Source organism: Carlito syrichta, unplaced genomic scaffold, assembly GCF_000164805.1.
Source record: "Carlito syrichta isolate Samal-C Ts95f unplaced genomic scaffold, Tarsius_syrichta-2.0.1 Scaffold315060, whole genome shotgun sequence".
In the NCBI taxonomy this organism is placed as follows: domain Eukaryota; kingdom Metazoa; phylum Chordata; class Mammalia; order Primates; family Tarsiidae; genus Carlito; species Carlito syrichta.
In genome coordinates this window covers 286915-295911 of record NW_007259156.1, presented here as the reverse complement: position 1 = coordinate 295911, position 8997 = coordinate 286915, and the positions used below count along the sequence as shown (strand labels likewise).

Sequence of the window (8997 nt, the reverse complement as noted above, 5' to 3'; positions counted from 1 at the left end):
TTTTCTATTATCCTATGCAATTAAAAGAACTTAATTCACAATATTTTTTTAATCATTGCTCTATGGCATTGTATTTAATTTCAAATTCAAAGAGACAAGAAGTATTAAGAAGGCCAACTTATATTTGAGGCAAGAACTATGCATGTAGTAGAAATAAAGATGTATCCATGTGAATATCCTAAGGAAATAATTAATTTTTTTATTTTGAAAAATGAGCTTAACTTAGGTTTATAAAAATATGAGTGTTATATTTAAAGGTATAATTTAACATTATTTCTTCCTTTTTTTTTTTAACAAGGCTAACAATCCCCCTCCTTTCATGCAAGAATAACCTATATAATAGATCAACTAGTAATTTTAAGACCTTGGAATAAAAGACAGAAAGAGCAAAATACATAATTAATTTATGCTTTCTTAACCCTTCTACCTGGTGATACAATTGCAACATGTACAGTGACATCTTAAGAATGAAGCCATATAGAAGAGATTTTTCTTCACATAGTGTCCCAGTGAGAAAAATTGAAAACTGAATATATCACTTGAAAAAATTTTTATCCCTTGAACTGATCTTTGTTCAATCCATGGAGGAACAGGTAGACTTGCTTAAATGAGCAATAAGAATGCCAGCAATATTTATCCCCATAGGTGAAGGGAGAGCTTCTAAATCTAAAGCTCTGGAAAGCGATGGTAAAGCCCTATCACTGTCCACACAGTGTGTTTGTGGAGGATTTTGACCTTCAGTACCTACTAAGTCTAGCAGATGTGAGTTAATATCTCACATCAGTCTTAATTTGCATTACCCTGATGATTCATGAGCATTTTCTTCACATACCTGTTGGCTTCTTGTATCTCTTTTTGTGAGAAATGTCTATTCAATTCCTGTGCCCTCTTTATTTTTTATTTTTTTTAAGTGAGAAAGCAGGATTTATTGAGAGGACAGAAAATTTCTCACAGTGGGAGGAGACCTGAGGGGGTTACCTTCATTTTTAACTCAATTTATTTGTTTTCTTGCTATTGAATTGTGTTCCCAATATATTTTTGTTATTAACCACTTACCAAATATACAACTTGCAAATTTTCTCCCATTTACTAAATAATCTCTTCACTACTTTTCATGCACTGCAGAACTCTTAGTTTGATGTAATCCCACTTGTCTATTTTTGCTTTTGCTGCCTGTGCTTTTGCAGTCATATGCAAAAACTCACCGCCTGGGTCATTGTTGTGGAACTTTTCCTTTATAATTTCTTCCAAGAATTTTGTATAGGTTAAAGTCTTACATTTAAGTTTTAATCCATTTTGAGTTGGTATTTTTGTATGTGGTGTGAGAGGAGAGTCTAATTTTATTGTTTTTCATGTGGTTACTCAGTTTTTCCAATACCATTTAGTGAAGTGACTGTTCTTTCTCCACTGTGTGTTCTTGGCATCTTTGAATATCAGTTAATTGTAAATACATAGATTTATTTATGGACTTTCTATTCTGTGCCACTGGTCTATGTGTCTGTTTTTTGTCGGTACTGTGATGTTTTGGTTATTATAGCTTTGTAATACATTCTGTGGTCAAGTAGTGTGGTGCCTCCAATTTTGTTCTTTTGATTAAGATTTCTTTATCTATTAAGGGACTTTTGTGGATCTACAAATTTCAGATTTTTTTATTTCTGTAAAAAAATATCATTGGGGTTTTGATAAGGATTGTGGATTACTTTGGGTAGTATAGAATTTTTAATAATGTTAATTATTCTAATCCATGAACATGGATTACTATACATTTATTTTGTGGCTTTTTTGATTTCTTTCATCAATGTAGACAAATGAAAATTGTTTGGGCTCGGTGGCTCAGCCTGTAATCCTACGCCTTTGGGAGGCTGAGGTGAGTGGATTGCCTGAGCCCGCGGGTTCAAGACCCGCCTGGGCAGCGAGACTTCATCTCTACAATAAATAAAAAAATCAGCCAGGCATGGTAGCGCGTACCTGTAATTCCAGCTACTTGGAAGCTTGAGGCGGAAGGATCACCGGAGCCCAGCAGGTCGAGGCTGCGGTGGCTGGAAGCGGCCACTGCACTCCAGTCTGGGCGACAGGGTGAGACTCCAACTCAAAAAAAAAAGAAAAAAAGAAAATTATTTGTGAGAATGTAAATTAGTACAACCATTATGCAAAACAGTATGCAAGTTCCTAAAAAAATAATAAAAATAGGGTAGGGGGCAGGAAGGGATAGGAAAAGGTTGGTTAACAGATACAAAGTTACACCTAGAGGGGAGAAATAAATTCTAGTGTTCTATAGCATTGTAGGGTAAATATGGTTAATAATAATTTATATCTTCATTAAAGTTAGAAGAAAATATTTTGAATTTTCACAGCTCAAAAGTGATAAATGGGCCGGGCTGGTGGCTCAAACCTGCAATTCTTGCACTTTGGGAGGCCAAGGAGAGTGGATTTCCTTAGCCTGCGGGTTTGAGACTAGCCTGGGCAACATGGTGAGACCTTGTCTCTACAATAAAATCAAAAAATCAGTTGGTGTGATAGCGCGTGCCTGTAGTCCTGCCTACTTGGAAAACTGAGGTAAAAGAACTGCCAGAGCCCAGCAGGTCAACGCTGGGGTGGCTGTGAATGTGCAACTGCACTCCAGCCTGGGCGATGTAGTGAGACTGTAACTAAAAAAAAAAAAAAAAAAAAAAAAAAGATAAATGTTTGAGGTTATGGATATACTAATTACTTTGATTTCATCATTGTGCAGTAAGCACGTGTATTGAAATACCACATTGTATCCAATAAATATGTATAATTTTTAACATAGCAACTAAAAATACAAGGAAAAACTTAAAATAGGATTATGATATGATTCTTCAATCCTACTTCTGGATGTATATTCCAAGGATATAACTAGTATTTCAAAGAGACATTGATAGAAGAGAACAAAAAAATGAAATATGAATTTTTTGACAACCTTGTGGCTCTTAGACTTAAATCTACTTCTAAGACATCTACTTGGCAAGAGGCCCTTGTGTAAGTAGGTCCTTTGTAAGTAAGTAAAGCTATGAAGCATAGCTTTGTTTTGTTTTGTTTTTTTACATACGAATTCTAAATTAAGATAAGAATCTCTGTTATGCTTTGTTCAATCTTCCATAGCAAGTGACTATCATGGTATAGAAATAAAAATCAATGCTGGAATTAAGAAAGATGTGAAAAGACCTGTGTCTTATTCCTTAGACAATACAAGGAATGTAAGTATAGGCAAGAGATATCGTCATATATGCACAATGGAGTGATTTTTGGCTTTAAAAAATAAAGAAATCCTGTCATTTGTGACAACATGGATAAATCTGAACACTAGAATTTATTTCTCCCCTCTAGTCCTGATAAGATTTCATGTTACTGGGATCTTCCCAGTGGCCTTTCAATACATTCCTTTCTGCTTAAGTTAATCAGAAAATATTTCTTTGATTTGCAGTCAGGAATCCTGATGAGTAAACAACTTTAAATATGTCAAAAGATGGAAAACTCCCAAAATTTCCTTGTGAAATTCCCCAAAGTAGGTTTGTTGCAGCCACAAATGGGATGGTAAAAAGAGGTGCTCCATAACCCAGCAGAGAGTAAGAAATGTGTCAGAAATAAGACACTCATCATATATATATATGTGACTTCTATGTGTTAAGGAGAAAGCTTGATGGAAAGAATGATGATTCTATAATTAATATCAGATTTGTTACATTTCTGTCTCATATCTTGTGTGAAATTTTGGGAACAAATCCTAATTGATAAAGTGGAGAAAACCATAAAACTGACCCACAGTTGTCACAGGGATTAATTCAGGTTAAAAACAAACAGACAAACAAAAAAGCAGTTCATCTGTAAAGCTTCCTATACGCATGAGACTTGTTTTTGTTTTTCTACTCTTTTGTTATTGGTTTAATTATGTAAGGAGGAGGAAGGCAGGGTTTCCACTTTTAAGAAACTTGAGTAGAGAAGGCAAAACACTTTAAAAACGACTACATAAGGCATAACGTGTGAAATGACAGAAATAGAAACAAACAAAATCCTTAAAGTATAATGGGAATTAATAGTCAGAAGATTCGTAATCAGAAGATCTGGACTAGATCTTTAAAAATGGCAGAATTTAAACATTTTTCAACCTGGGAATAAGGATATGTCTGCCCTGCCTGTGGTTTCCATATTCATTTTAGGCAGCATTACAATATCATATTGCTCAAGAGCAATCAGGTAAGTCAGGACCACTAGATTCCAAACCACTAATGGTTTATTTCCCATTTTTTTCTTTTGCAATTTCTGAAATAAAGTGATATCCTGGATAACGGAGGTAATATCAGGGTTCAAAACTATAAAATATATGACATTAATATAAAATAATTCAAAATAGTGAATTATCAAATACTCTTGTGCTTCTTGGCAAACGTAAGTTTTGTCTTGTCCATGATAAAATACTTTTCTAAACATTAAAAGAAAACAAAATAGGACATCAGTAGAAGGAAGTTGGTTATGTTGGTTTTATAAGGAATCTTAGAGCCAAGAGCTTACTGAAATTCTCTGAAAAATTGATTTTCAGATTTATCAAATTCTGTTTTGTTTTTTAAGTTTCATTTGGTCTATTATCAGTGCTTTGAGGTCCTAGTTCTACAGCGACATCTTATGGAGTTGGTTCGCTTGCACAATCATTTAATAAAGTCTGGCAGAAGTGATCATTGTTCTAACAGATTCGATGCAAATAGGATCCCTGCCTGTGCTTTGAATGTGGAAGTAATTAAACTGATGCTACGAGGACTTTTATTTTCTTCTCTGTTGTTGCTTATCTAAAATTTCCTTATCATAGCAACTGTATAATTTTTAAGACACTCTAAAATATGTACTGAGATCTGAAATTCTCACTACATATTTCTAAGCTAGAATAGAAAGAGAGAAGGAAGCTGTTGAATAGTGAAATGAGACAGCAGTAAAAGATCACAGTACAGCTGGTGTTTGCTGGCAAGAGTTTCCACTTAAAAATTTGCAGCAGTGCAAATGCCTCTATTATTATTGGAGCTTTTCAATGAGCATGATCACCAGGAGAGAGTGAGAGAGAGAAAGAGAGAGAGAAAGAAAGAAAAGAAAAGAAAAGAAAAGAAAAGAAAGAAAGAAAGAAAGAAAGAAAAAATATGAGTCTTTGAAATTCAGAGAAATAAACTGTGAAATTCCCTTTAGTGTATAAATTTAGCCATTTCTTTTTCCAAGTGTTTCTTTTGACAGAATACTTTGCAATAAACTATAGACGGGGGAACGTGATTCTGTTTTGATATTTTTACAATTGGAGTCACATTCTAAAGATCTAGAATGTAGCTTGTAGCACATTTTCATGACTTCTAGAAGAAATGTGCTTATTCACATTTCTGACTCCTGAATCATCTCTTAATTAATAATGTTCTATTTTATCTTGCTTCATATATACTAGTATGGTATATACTAAAGAGATAAAATTTACCTGGAAGCAAAAGCTTTGTACATGGTTGGATTATACTCGGGGATGTTTAATTGTATGTAAAAAGTTGAAGTTTATTGTAGGAAATAAACTATTGCTAAGTAATTTCCATGTGGATACAGAAAGAGAGGACATAATAAAAATTATCAAGTATATGGCATTAAAAATCCTATTAAATTTGATCAGTGAATGAAGCACTTATTGTACTGAACACCACATTCTACCTGAACAAGAAGAGGAAATTGGTAACTCTTCTGTGCCATTATGATCCCTGGTGGGTAAAGATCATGGTGTATTATTGCCTAATAACTTTTGATCTTGCTCATGTATAAAAATTACAGAATAATTGATTAATTATTATTGCATCCTAAGGATCCTGGAGATTTTCATGGATAACACAAGGACTCCTAGAAAATAATTGAAACTTCAAGGACCGTGTGTCCAGTGACAAGTTAAATCTCAGATTGCATATTCCAGAGAGCACCTGGAGAATGAGAATTGCATGACTGAATTTTCCATGCCCATCAATGAAAAAATTTTGACCCTTTGACTTAACATTGCATATTGTGTGATGAGAGAGATTGATAATAATGTCTTTTAAATAATTGTACCTCACACATGCCCAAGAGGGTCGAATAGTTTCAATTAAATATTGATATATTTGTTAGAAACAGAAAAGTTAGAAGTTGAATTGTGCTTATTGGTGGCAGGGAATATGATGACTTTGATTTAAGTTACATAATCTGGAGATAGCAAACAGTTGTCTAAACGAAGAGGTGTAGAAAGCAGTTAGAATGTGAAACTAGATATAGAGGAAATGTGAGACAACAGTTATATAGATTTGAGAACACTCCAAAAGGACTAGTAGATGAAGTGCACTGTGGTAAATTTTTGAAGGACATATTATAGAAAGAGATGGCTACAACACCAATAGTCCAAATAGTGGGCTAATCTAGGCAGGGAATATTTGTGTCAAAATGCCATACAGATCTCCCTTGTTAAAGTACCATACCACGAGTTCTTTAGTTTGAGGATAAACTTTCTCAAACTTGAATTAGATTAAATATGGTACCATGAGGAATACTGGCTCAATCCTGAAACGTTAAGGTAACTACTGGCAGGAATAGAAGATCAGAAACAATTCATAGGCAAAGTTCTCAGTTCAGAAAATGAAGCAACTCTACACACAGATGTTAATTGAAACCAAGAGGAGCACATGACACCAAATGGGCATATGTCACCAATGTAATCCCAATATGAGCATATAGATACTAAGGGTCTGGAGAGTTTAAAGTTGGAATTTTAAGAGATAAAGTAATTTATTCTATTTAAGCATATAATTATGAGTAACTAGAATTTGATTAGCTATAATTATAAAATTAATAAGAAAAAATAAATTTGCTTAAGATAATAGAAAATTTTTAAAAGTATGTATCATCACTTGAAAGAAAACAAAGCATTACCACTAGCTTCCTTTTAGAGTATAGGTAGACTGAGAGATTTAGCTTTATCTATTTTTGACAAGTAATATAAGATTAAATCCAATGGAGGAAAATGACAGCTTTTTCTATGCCAAAATATTTTTTAAAGCAAATTAAGAAGACAACAGGAAGCAACACACATAAACTGATGGGTTCCAACATTCTGTTTCTAATTGGCTAATTTCATATTAGCAGTTTTACATCTTCTCTTCTGATGTGAATCATCACGGGGGAAGAAAACAAGGCAAATGATTTCCTGGCTGAGAAAAACATCTTTGCTTCATTACATAATTTTAATTTGCTCTGGTTTCTATTCTGAACACTGAGAACTCAATAGAGAAAATGTTGCTTTTTAACATATAACTGTGCATTTACATAACTATGTACATTTAAAATGTTAAAAAGTCAACTTCTACCTCATCTTATTTGTCAGATTCTGCTTCTCCAAGCCTTTCAAAGTTAAAGTTTGTGATGCCTGTCAAATACACATTTGGTTCTCTCGATTATTGAGAGAGTCTTTTCTGGGGAAACATAATGTATCAGTAAGCACAGTCTCACTTCAGTAGGGCCTAGAGATAGTCTTGCAGCTAAAGTCATAGTATTTATCTAATTAGGCTGGGGTAAGCCTCAAGAACTTAACTGTCTGATATTAATATTACCACAAGTTGTAATAAGAGCTGTCATTTAACACTCATTTACAATATATGGAACCTCACTTGCAGAACGTTTTTCATTACTGGCAGGACTGGGAGAACAAAAATTAAAGTACTAACCCATTTATGGAGAAAAGTTATTTGTAACAACCCAAATTTTAAGTTGGTTTCAGAATGCCTACCCACTGGCAATAAGGAAACACAAGAAACAGATCAGTCCTCACAGGGAATTAACCTCCAGTTGCAATTAATCACTTGCTAGATTATACTGATAACTGCCCTTAGGCTAACAGCCTAACAAAACAAATTTAATTATACTTCTAAGGAATATATATATATATAATTTCAAACTATTTCTAAAATTTTCCATCTCCACTGATTGGCACCCAACAGCAACAACAAAACAAACCAAAACAAAGCAAGACTAACCAAGCACATGAGTAGACAATATCACATGACCACAAAAAAAAGAAACTACAGATAGCAGAGTTTCATAGGATTCAGATAATAGTAATGAGAGTAATGAACTTTAAATCAAGTCATCTTTATGGCTTCAAAAATAATAGCATACTAGAGTAAAAACTTTGATGTAGAACTGAAATCAATAAAAAAAGAAGCAAATTAAAATTTTATAGTGAAAAATAATATGTAAGAAGAGCTCAAAGATGGTGTAACAGTAGATTGCAAATAGTCGGGGAGATAATTAGCTAATTGTTCTATAGGTCAAAAGAAAATATTCAGATGGAATTGCAGAGGGAAAAAAGAATGAAATAATGAAATAGCATAATACAAAGCAAAAACATAATATTTTTTAAAAAAGGACTTATGACACTTAAAACTATTTTATTAATATTTTACTGGGCTTTATAGCAAGTACAATAAGGCAAAAACAGATTGATAAATAAATTATAAAACTGTCATTTTAACATGTGATATAATAACTTTTATAGAAAATACAAATAACCTATAAGAAAGGTTTTAAATTTAACACCTACATTGCAAAATATATTAGGTATAAGGCTAATAGAAGAAAAAAGCAGCAATAAAATAAAATGGAGTTTAAAATAAATACATTTTACAATATTATAAAATGTCATGTATCTAGGCACACATTTAACCACAAACGTACAAGACGCCTGACACGAAAAAGTTAAAACAGTTTTGAAAGTTTTTAAAAAATTTAAATAATTTGAAAGATACAATAGAGTCATAGATTGAATAACTTTGTTTTATTTATTTTTATTTTATTTATTTTTTATTTTTTTGAGTTGGAGTCTCACTCTGTCGCCCAGACTGGAGTGCAGTGGCCGCTCCCGGCCACCGCAGCCTCCACCTGCTGGGCGATCCTTCCACCTCTGCCTTCCAAGTAGCTGGAACTACAGGCATGCGCTACCACGCC

At 33.3% G+C, this 8997-nt stretch overlaps 1 pseudogene; it reads left to right on the top strand.

Annotated features, from left to right (window-relative positions):
- The first annotated feature begins 684 nt into the window (after positions 1 to 684).
- The window catches only part of LOC103274851, a 9326-nt pseudogene continuing 1013 nt past the window's right edge, over positions 685 to 8997 (top strand).